The sequence below is a fragment of the Vanessa atalanta genome, chromosome 21, assembly GCF_905147765.1.
Source record: "Vanessa atalanta chromosome 21, ilVanAtal1.2, whole genome shotgun sequence".
In the NCBI taxonomy this organism is placed as follows: Eukaryota; Metazoa; Arthropoda; class Insecta; order Lepidoptera; family Nymphalidae; genus Vanessa; species Vanessa atalanta.
The window spans coordinates 997854-1010242 of record NC_061891.1 but is presented as its reverse complement, the minus strand read 5'-3'; the positions used below and the strand labels follow the sequence as shown (position 1 = coordinate 1010242).

Below are 12389 nucleotides of genomic sequence, written 5' to 3'. Positions count from 1 at the left end.
TGATATTCACTATGGATTTACGAAAAAATGGCGTTTTGAACCTCGACCAAACTTATCGGTATTTTGGAAGTAAAATTAAAGTGGAAATGAGTAGTTAAGTGCAATGGTGTTGTATTATAAATAAAGATATATTAAACTTAACATAGAATTTCACAACATAGGTAGTTGAGTTATTGGCAAATCGCATGACATACGTAATTTTTTAGGTTAGGTTAGTTTATTTCCTACTTCTTTTGAAATAGGCTATGTCTATATTTCGTTATTTTTGTTTTTATGGAATCATCTGGTTTGATGAATTTTAACACAAACTAAGTTCATTAATTCTGTGACGCCTTGAAACCGCAATCCTGAGTTTAAACGCATTTAAGATGCACGTTTTTCAACCACTGGGCCATCTCAGCTCACTTTATAATCTAGTAAGCTATTATTACTATCCACAGATATTTAAAAGCGAAAAGAAACTAAATGTAAAAAAGCTACGAAGAAAAATAAGGTCTATTATTTAAAAGGATGTTTCGAGTGAAAAAGACGTCGTGCAATAGTATATTTCCATGAGCGTAAGTGGGACGCGGTAATCACAGTGCTAGCGTTACTTTGTGAACATTTCTCCGTTGCTGAATGTTTATGGGTCACTCTGAATGCTCGGATTAATAATTAATGCTGAACATATATATATATGTATATGTTTTACATTACTGTAATCAAAGTTTATAATTAGGAGCTCAGTGAGACAGAGGGGGCGAACCACTTTGGAATCAAAATCCAAAAAAAACAAGAAAAACGCTCCGTGGTTCAAAATTATATACTGAAATCGTCGATGTCGTATCACTACGTAGTAACCATGCATAATATAGTAGAGGAACGTTGATAATTTTAGAGGTTTCTAATGTTGTAAATAAACACATTATTTTGCGCTTACATTGCTAACGTTGGCTGATACTTACTAGATAGATCAAAATAATGTACAGTATTGTACACCTTAAAAAGGTCTACAAAAACGTCCCTAATGGTATATCTCAGGGATAACCCACACTAACCATTTTTTATCCTTTACTTTTTACGAGAAATAATGGCTTATTTACGAAGTGATTTTAAGCAATACAGCATTAATCCATATCCAATTAAGTACCTTAAATACATTTTGCATTCAATATAGACCAATATGGCACTTCATAGCACGTAATCTAAATGAATATTTTCAAAGATACTACAGATTTAAAATGCAGGTACATAGCGATTTGTATTGTCTATTGACAAAAAACGCTGTGACCGTTGTATATAAAGATAATCTGTAGTATATTCAGTATCAGCATTGCACCTGTGCGAAGCCGGGGCGGGTCACTAGTAGTATATTTTTTTGTTTGCATATCCATTTAATAAAAAATCTTTAATATTTACGCTTTGAGGCTTTGCTTTTCCTAATATTCGTTACTGTGCTTTCTATATAGTATTGTCTACGCACACAAACAGTCACAAACACTCCGAGAAGGTAGAATTAAAATGTATTAAAATGTCTATGTCCTTCCCCACTACTCAAACTATCTCTATACCAAATTTCATCTAAATCGATCTAGCGGTTTAAGCGTCAATATTTATAATACTAGTAGGTATAGCTATTTTTATAACTATTTCCTAGTCTTGTTTATTTACACTATACACTGGTTACTACAGAGGCACCTTTAATTTTCGCTGGAATAACGTATTACGCGTTACTTCCACGTGAAGGTGGCACTCGCCGGAGCCCACGGTGGCTAGTGCGCGCCAGTACACCGGAATACCCGCTAAAAAACTAACGGTACCCTCTCCGTCTCTTCGTCGAAAGCCATGGGATCGCTTTTGCATGCTACCCTGTGACGCCCTGACGGTCAGATCGCCTCTGCGGACCTCCAATTCCTAGGAATGGATTCCCGTGGTCCTAAGACTAAAGAGTCATCTGCCATAGATCCTACTCTAACATATAGCCTGACGTTGTTACTATTAAATATATACAGATTATATACCATAAGATAAGATAAGATAAATATACTTTATTGTACTCCGAAACAAGAAAAAATACAAGAAGCAACACATCAAAATAGAAAACACGGTACAAAAGGCGGTCTTATCGCTAAAAGAGCGATCTCTTCCAGACAACCTTTGGATAGAGGACATTGAAATACCATATACTTTGAGATACCATACTTGGTGCTGTAAGAAATATTAACCATTCCTTACATCGCTAATGCGTCACCAACGTTGGGAGCTAAGATTTTATGATCCTTTTGCTTGTAATTGGACCCACATAAAAATACTAATATTTCTGTTCAGCGGTAGAATACTCCTAGGGTTAGCACCCTACCACCACGCATAGATTCGTTTCGTACAATCAGGAAACGAAATAATATTTTGATATTAAAATGGATGCTTAAAAATTGTGTATTATTTTTGTAACATACAATAAATAAACAGAATATATTAGAGGTTGATATTTATTTAGATATATCGTGTAACCTAGGTTACGATAATATTTATTACGACCTTCCGCTTATCTTGTTACTCCATAGCGTGGACTAATCTCTAAATCTTCTTAACAGGAAATACTTTTATCCAGCAGTTGGACACTAAGAGGTTATTACTGATCTGATATTCAGCACAAATAAATTTGACCCGCAAGCAGATTTCATGCGATGCAATCAACGTCACAAATATGACATCATTTTTATTTTTATTTCTTGTGAGATATTATTATGTAATAATATTAATTCTTGGTTGTATTCCAATAACGCGGAATATAATAAATATATAATTTAATGCTTCTTATTCTGGGTTAATGATTTATTATTATCATTTTTGACTGTGTATATTGTAATATTTTGTAAGAACTCGGAATTCACCACAATACTCGATAGTGGTTTCGCCTTTTTGACATAGAAAGTGTTAAGCTACATTTATATTTTCAAATGGCCACATGATGGTAAGTGGTCCCACCCTTAATAAACATTATCACTGTAATATAACCATCCCATACATCGCCAATTCGCCAATGCTCCACCAACGTTGGGCAGATGATTACGATTCTCACTCATTCATTTTAATTAGAACACAACAATTCTTAATATTGTTTGGCGGTAGAAAAAGTGACCAGTTGCGTGGTTACCCAGACCACGAAGTACAACTGTAATTATTTTTTCCTTTACGAAGTGACATTTAACTTCTGATAGTGACAATGCTATTTACGAATGCGATCGTATTTTAAATATATTTTAAATAGTAAGCTGTTGGAGCCAGAGCTCGGTATATTATGCAAATTACGACTGACCTTACTTGCTGAAAGCGCTTTTAATTTGTGGAAATCTTCTATAAGTAATAACAGCTCTATGCACAGCTTCGTATATTTATTAATTTAAATAAAAATCATACAAATTGAAATTGTTTTAACTATATATATCGAAGAAATGACAAGACAATTTTCCAAAAATCCTTTTGGTTTCCCTATTAATAATCATCTCATCATTAACAGCCTGTAAATTTCCTACTGCTGGGCTAAGGCGACCTCTCTCTTTGAGGAGAAGGTTTGGATCACATTCCACCACGCTGCTTCAATGCTGGCAGGTGAAATACACATGTGGCAGAATTTCGTTGAAATTAATCACATGCAGATTTCCTCGTGATGTTTTCCTTAACCGCCGAGCACGAGATGAATTATAAACACAAATTAAGCACATGAAAATTCAGTGGTGCTTGCCTGGGTTTGAACCCGAAAACATCGGTGAAGATGCACGCGTCTCTCATCATCATCATATTATTTTAGATGTAGTTAGCAGTTTAAAGTAGTGCATTCATCTTTCAGGACTGGCAATAATATATATTTACAAAATATGTAAACACGTTCACTTCATATAGTTCATAGATTAAATTAACCTAAAACAGCCCACCTTTCTGCGCAGGGTTAATAACATTTCCGCTATTTTACCATCAAAAGGTTTTGTAAAAGCACTTGACGAGTAAAGTATGCCGTGTAACCTCTTGATGACCCGGACGTACGAGGCCTCCAATAAAAGCCTTCTAAAGCCTACAATGTCGCAAAATTGGGTTGTCTCCTGGGATTTTAAAATACCGAAGCGTTTCTTTTCTTCATTGGCTATCATTTTTAGATGTTTTCTGGAAGACCGGAGTATAGATTTTGAACATTTTTGTATGTTATAGTTTGCTGTATTGGCAAATGAGCGTCCTGAAGGCATGTAAGGTCAATACCGCCTTTAGATGTCGGTGCTGTGAGTAATAATAATTATAACTTACATCGTTGGTGCGCCACTAATACTTTGACTTTGGAGTTACGCTGATTTACTCGCCCTTCAAACCGGAACACAACAATACTTAATAATGCGTTATGGCGATAAGTGGTACGTCCACAGATCGTTTTTGTATAATAACGTATCCGGCAGGGGAAAGCTAAAGCAAAGATAAGTGACAATCGCATAACACGAGGAGTTCAACAACAACGACATAAACTATATTTATATAAGTGAATTTTATTTTAGTTTTTATTTGCTAAACTAAATAAATCCAGTACTCACTTGGAAAAGAAAGTATTGAGGGACCAACGTAACATGAAAATTATTTAAAAAAAAAATGTAATAAATTTCAAAAAGCCTAAACAAGCAAGGAGTTTATCAAAACATAATTAGATTACAAATTAACAAATGCCATTAGGTGCTTTGAATTAATTGATTTGGTCCTATTGCAAATACAATCAGCTTTTACGGTTGCAATGTAATTTATTCATTAAATGGTTAACCTTTTTATTAGACCTCAAATCGAAATTACACAAATGAATATGTTTAATTTTGCAAATACGAGTATATTTTTTACATACATATGTTAAAATCTTATATAGTTATATATGTAAACTAGTCTTATTTAACTCAATATAATATTAGTATATATTCATAATTGACATGTACACACAAAGTTTTTAATATAATATCCAATTTTTGTCACAGTCAAACCAGTCACCTGACTTTTACGAATCAGTGCGTCCAATTGAGTTTGAGAGATTGAGTTTATCAAGAGATCACTGTGAATTGTTGTTCTTTGTAGACATAACCTGACAGTAATGAACCACCACAATCTTCGAATTTCAAACATCTGTGCAGAAGATATTGTTGTGCAAAAGTCTGTGCGAAAACACAGTTGAATTCTCTATTACATCAGTCTCATATTCCAATGGGACGGTAATACGACGATAAGAGAAAGTTAAGGCGCAGGACCAACAGCTTTACGTGCTCTGAGTGTAATACTTGCTAATTTCTATTTTAAAAGTCATTGTCCGATTATGTCGCGACCATATAAACTAATGAATAAACCTAATGTAAGCTATCTATGTATATAAAATTAAAATATCACTCACTGATTAATTAGGAAATCTCAGAAACTATAACACCTACAAACTTGAAATTTGGCAGGTAGGTTCCTTATGGGGTGTAGACATTCGCTAAGAATTTACGAAACTCCAGCGTTAAGGGGGTAAAAGGGGAGTTGGAAGTTTGTGTTTTAAAAATTACGCCGCAGGTTCAGCTGTATATAAATTTTAAAGATGTGCTCTTCTAAAGCAACAAGCCTAGTATAATCATTTTGAATTGTTCAGAAAGCCAAACAGACTCACTAGTGGACCATAACTATTACGAATTGGGTAATCAATCGCACGATTAAATTATTCATAAGCGATGTGCGGTTAACTGTGGCTTCGTGTTACGTAAGAATACATACAAACGAAACGTTCAGTTACTTCTTGATGTTTTATTACCGTTACTGGTTTTGTAATAAAATACAAAACATGTGTTAATAACTATCGTAACGAAAGATTTTTCTAAAAAGGAGGACACATTTCGTAAATGCAACTTTTAAGTTTTTTTGTTATGTAATAAATATGTAATAACCATTCCATATATAACACCAATTCCCTTGGGTTAGCTTAGATGTTATGCCCCTTCTGCCAATTACACTGGCTCACTCTTGTCACTCACTCACCTAATATTTAAAAACTTTGATATATTAAAATAATAAAACTCAAACTATATTTTACTCAGTCAGCTCTTACAAGTACTTTTATTTTAGTTTTTAAAAGGATTTTATAGGATTCAATTAAATATTAAACTTCTACCAGATCGGACTGTAGATTCAACAGGGATGATGGAAGTAACTCAACATTTACTGTGAACGTCATAAACATTTTTGCGTATATCGAAGCGAATAAATTACAATTATAAGTGATAATAACTTTAAATCATGTTAAAAAACATTGATAACTCATTAACTCAAAACAAAATTATATTAATGATAAAAAATCTTGTACTTAGTATAGGTTGATTTCTAGGTAGGATTTATATATAAATTTAATTGTACTTTATTGACATAAACTTATTAAAGTAGTGGGATATAGTTACTGAGTTTCTAGCCGATTCTTCACTATAGAATCTACATCCAAATTCTTGCTAGCTTTAGATTTTTTCTATGAGTCTGCGTATATAAATAATATTTTAATTAGATTTTATGTCGACTTAGCCAACAATAAATATGTAGTTGTAATTTTAGCAAAATTATCTCGAGTACAAAACTTGAACTTAACTTAAGTACTTATTCAATCTTCAAACGATGAAAGTAACCTAATTCAAGCGAAACAAAGCTAATTAAACCCAGACGAAGCCGAAAAAACAACTAGTACCTAATCCACTTTGCGAATACAATTACAAGACTATTTGTATATCTTTTCTCCTTTTCATTTTGTACGTTATTATACTTCTATCTCGCTTATACTTGTGAAGGACAATCGATTAATACCCGGAAAAAGAAATAAGATTAAATATTCTTCGTCGGTTTATCCAAGGTTCAAAGAATTACTTTTGTTAATGTTTCTACTTTATCGTAGTTAGATGTAATTTAAAATATTTGTTTTCTTTTGTTTTAAAATAATTATTTCTTGATGGTTTTTTATTTTAATGCTAAATGTAATGATAAAGAATTAAAGTAACGTGTTGATTTTGGTTATAGGCACTGTGTCAGTTTGGACACAGTATGCCGAGATGGCCCAGTGGATAGAACGCGTGCATCTTAACCGATGATTTCGGGTTCAAACCCAGGCAAGCACCACTCAATTTTCATGTGCTTATAATTCATTTCCTGCTCGGCGGTAAAGGTAAACATCGTAAGGAAACCTGTATGTGTCTAATTTCAACGAAATTCTGTCACATGTGTATTCCACCAACACGCATTGGAGCAGCGTGATGAATATGTTCCAAACCTTCTCCAAGATGATGTAAAAGATGATGTAAAAGCTAGGAGTTAATTCTTAGACTTTCAGACAGAATATATTACATATAATTAATTGTATTTAACTAACATTTGTATTTCAAATGTTGGAAAAGAGTAACTACTAAGTTTCTTGAGGGTTCCTCTCGGTAGAATCTACATACAATCTATGGTAGCTTTACTTTCAATATAGTTCTGTAAATATACTTGTAAAAGACTACTTAAATGTAGTATATTATGATTTGTTTTGATGAATGTATATGTTTATAGTTTAAAGAAAATCACGAGAAAAAATCTGCGTGTCGGATGCAAGCAACAACATGTGCATTGACTAGCAGCGTTGTGGAATAAACTCCAACTTGCGAGTAGACCTTTCGCAACCAGAGAAATATTTACGGATAACACTTTTACTATTAATAATAATAATAATAAATATTTCAGGTAATTTTCAAACCCATAGTTATAAATGTACTGTTATCAAAAAGTACAAAAATATTACATATTAAAGAAACAAAATAGAATTTAAGTAAGTATATTGTTACAGACTATACCAAAACTTTTAAGAAAGGATTGCTTAGATCCTTAACGATAGCAGTCAAAATAGATTGATCAATGGTAGAGAAAAGTTCTCGTAAAAGCAAACATGGCTTTGGCACTGCAGAAACACGACTGCTTCATTAAGAAGCAAAAAGTGTTATTATACTGTATACCGATCGCATTATGACTGCGCTTGGTAATCCTTATCCACAACTGACAGGTGTAAACGTAAATACAGGAAGTTAACTCTACTAACCTATAACAGTAACGATAAGATTCCGATTCCAAACTTTTACTTGGTGGTAGGGCTCTGTGCAAGCTTACGTTACCCCGCTCATCAGATATTCTGCTGCCAAGCAGCAATTCTTAGTATTGTCGGTTCTTCTTGGTAGAATCTACATTCCGAACCGGTGATAGCTTTACTTTAAATAGTTTGTTAAATCACGTTTCAAAAGTGCTTGTAAAAGCCTACTTGAATAAAGTATATTTTGATTTGATTTGATACTGCTGTCTTCCGGTTTGAAGGGCGAGGGTGATAGTATAACTACAGACATAAGGGACATATCTTAATTCTCAAGGTTGGTGGCGCATTGGTGAAGTAAGGGATGGTTAATTTTTCTAACAGCACCAATGTCTATGGTCGGTGGTGATCACTTATCTATTACATAAAAAAAACTATCACTAGCCTCATCAGCCTCAGCTTAATCGTAATCGAGAACTAAGTAATTGTGATTATTTATATCGGTTACGATACGATCCCAATTATATTCCGATTAGTAGAATAGTAAAACGGTTGTAGGGCAACGATTACGTTTCGATTTTATTGCGATAGAGTCTCTATTTGTTACTAGAATTAGTGTCCAGGAATGTAAGACTATACTTGATTCAATACTAATACTATTTCATCATTTGATATCTCTAATGACATACAATGTTATGAAAATGGTAGAAAAGAGTAGCTTTTGTCAGCCGGTGTAGCTTTACATTGAATTTTACACTGTATCGTGTAGATTCAAAAGTGCTTTTATAAACCTACTTGAATAAGGAAAATTTAGATTTTGGTTTTAGTACTCTTTTTTAACTGTTATAAGTCAAATGCTATTATAAATACACTGTGGATTTGAAAATGAGATATTAAAAGGTAATATGCGACATTGGCTGTTTATGTCAAATAATATAATGTTACTGAGCCCATAGACATTCGTACAGTATGAAATATTGACCAGTTTTCGTATCACCAATACGTCACCAACTTTGGGAACTAAGATGTTATGTCCTTTGCCTGTAGTTACACTGGCTCATTCGCACTTCAAACCGAAACACAACAATAGTATTGGTGTTTGGTTTAAGTATATATTTAAACGGTTATTTGCGACAAAATCGCGTATCGCGTATCGCCGTGACACGGTTATTAACGCCATATGGGTGAGATACAGAGTGAGTTCGTATAGAAAGCCATGGTTTGACCAGTTGCTTAAGATATATTACAATACATGTAATAAACGATTAAAGGGGACATAATATCAACCGAGGAATATCGGAACGAACGGAACTTCAGCTTGGGGACGACGACATTTTTTATATATTGCGACTTATTGATTTATTTGTTCAAAAAAATCTTTTAATCATTATTAGGGGGTTTTTATACTGACGTTTTTATTTTTTTATTTAAACAAAGTTGTATTTATACAGAACATCTACAATATACATATTTATGATATAGGTTGGCGGACGCGAAAATATACCTCATAGTTCCAGGCATAAACATTAACGTCTTTGAAATTTGAATCATTTCTAACATAACCAATTTGTTACCGACGTGGGAACTGAGACTCTATGTCCCTTGTGCCTGTAGATACATTGACTGTGAGTAACCCTTCAAATCGGAACACAACACTAACTATTGCTGTTTGGAAGAATATATGAGTGGGTAGTTTCTACTGAGAGGGCTTTGCTAGTTCTACCACCAAATTAATATACATAAAGTACTGTCACCACTGCTCATAGACATTTTATTACAAATGTTATCCGTTCCTTACATCGCCATATCAAATGACTGGGTACCTATTCTACAAAAACGTGTACATTTACAACTAGAATCAATTAACTAAATACTCCTATATATATAAACTATATACTAGAATGTAAATAGGTCACATCAGAATAGTCTTTTTAACGACACGGTTTCATCCTATTTTGATCTCTAAAGTCACACAAAGTCATATATTACGATAGCATAAACCCAGAGCGGACTTATAAATAACTATTATATTTAGCCATTATTTCTATAATAAGGTTGCAAAATATCACATAGAGATTAAATATACTAAATTTGTAAGCTGAAATTCCAAATAATAACAAAATAGGTCGTATATGATTTTTTTATAAAATTTATGTAACGATACCAAAAATTATGTGTTATATTATTATTATTTATAGTCAGACTTTTTCAAGTATGTATGTTATGGAACAGCAAATTGATCTATCTTCAAAGTAAAACAGCGTATGTGCCACATACACATCACAGACACATTAATTAAAAATCAATGATATGACACGACTCTCTCCCTCACACAACGCAACATACAAACTTAAAACGATCTTAATCCTAAAATAAATACAATATTCATTCTTACCTTACAGCAAAAAACTTTCCAATCTTCTGGATATAAAAAATATTACGTAATTCTTGATTGTTAGTTTTTTTTTTATCCACTGAATGATTGTCCGACACACCACTGTGCAAATTTTCATGTAAGAGTCTTAGTTTTCGTGTAATTTTCGCAACGAATGTTAATATTTTGCGTTGTAAAAGAGAAATAAATGAAAAATAAAATGGAGGCGCTCGGCTCCGTATTACGATTTGGGGTTACTTTGAGTTTGAGGGTTCTACGCATGCGTTAATGGCGCTTCCCTTTGCGAAGTCGTTCAGAAACACCCTCTTATTCTAACATTCCTAAATTAAAGACAGGACAGGGAGAGAGTTAATCCAATTGCAACGCTTAAACATGGTTCGTCTCAAACCTTATATTTTTGACTTTCTGTACGTCTCCTCAACATATCGCATACTATGTTACCTCATGGAAGTTTTAAATTAATTTCTTTATGACGATGACTGGTATCGTTTGTTTATTTTTTGTTACGTGCGCACTAGTGAAGCTATTCTCCGGCTAGCTGTGTGAATTCACTGAAAAAGTATAATCTCAAGCAATTTATATTCTATTTCTCTATGAAGGAACAAATAAACACTCCTTTAATTTTATAATAGCACACTATATACTCCTACTTCGCCTGTTTACGAATTATCCCAGTTCTAAGTCAGTGTTGTGCATTAGCTGAGTGACGCTTGTGCCTTCAAGATGTCGTAGTGTGCATGATATGACTAATTTATACTATATATACTAATATTATAAATGTGAAAGTAACTCTGTCTGTCTGTCTCTCGCTCTATATCTGCCAAAACAATGAACCGAATTTGACGAAATTTGGTGTGAAGCCAACTTGAACTTCACGGAAGGGATTTTTGTCTAACACATGACAACTAACCTCTAATACACGAGCGAAGCCGCAAGCGACAACTAGTATGAGGATAAAAACAAAAAATAAATAAAAATTATATTATATTTGTTAATAGGAGCGACGCGCCTTCGTGTGTGATTAGATTTATATTTTTTTTATTGTGAAATCATTAGGCGGAGGAAACAAATGTGTATGATTGTAAATTCTTCAAACCTTGTGAACTTTGATGTTTTGTCCGTTGCGCCTGTAGTTAAACTATCTCAATCACCCTTCAAACCGAAACACATCGATACTAAGTACGGCTATTTGGCGGTAGAATATATGATGAGTGGGTGGTACCCATTTAGGCAGCCTCGGAGAAAGACCTACCACCGTTTAAAGTAATTTAAGTATTCATGTATTTGCATAGTAAGTATGTGCAGTGAATCTTGTGAATCTATCTTATATATTAATAGCGTAAACCAATTTTTGTCCCTGTGATTATGGGACGATAGCTGCACATAAAAAATCGGTTATGGTATCATTTTGAAGAGCTCCAGCCGTAGATGTGCAGAAAAATAAAGAGGATTCTTGATTGCAATTTTTTTAATTGTTATAATTTCACAAAGAAATAATTTTAGAGAGCGGAAAAAGTTACTGGCCACGTCGAGAGCGGCTCTATGGCTTTATATATATATAGACATTTTATTGGCAATATTAGGATTATTCTAGATAAGTGGGCGTATGTTCAAACGATTTTATATGAACGATTCACAAATTTAGTTAGTTTTTAATTAAACAAATCAATTACACATAAATATTCAAAATTGTCATCGATATCGATTCGTTAATAAATCATTTACAATAACACACATCAATCACTGAATCCATTACAAAAGAATAAAGATAATGTTGGAAATTAGCGATTCGTCGCAAACGTGGTGCGCGGGAAATCTTGAATGTAACTGTCGATTCAAGATGGCTGCCACGATACCATCGACGCTACGCTTCACTAGAGCGCCGTTCAACTCCCATTGACACTCTTTTCCAACCAGTATGAATGAACA

The 12389-nt window shown here is 33.5% G+C and overlaps 1 protein-coding gene across 6 annotated transcripts in view; it reads right to left on the bottom strand.

The window, feature by feature from the left end:
- Positions 1-10703, bottom strand: part of LOC125072323 (protein Fe65 homolog) — an 88848-nt gene extending 78145 nt beyond the window's left edge. For all 6 annotated transcript variants that reach the window (XM_047682919.1, XM_047682920.1, XM_047682921.1 and 3 more), the window contains exon 1: positions 10461-10703. The gene's annotated coding sequence lies outside the window, so the exon portion shown is untranslated. The remainder of the gene's footprint in view (positions 1-10460) is intronic.
- Positions 10704-12389: the final 1686 nt, after the last annotated feature.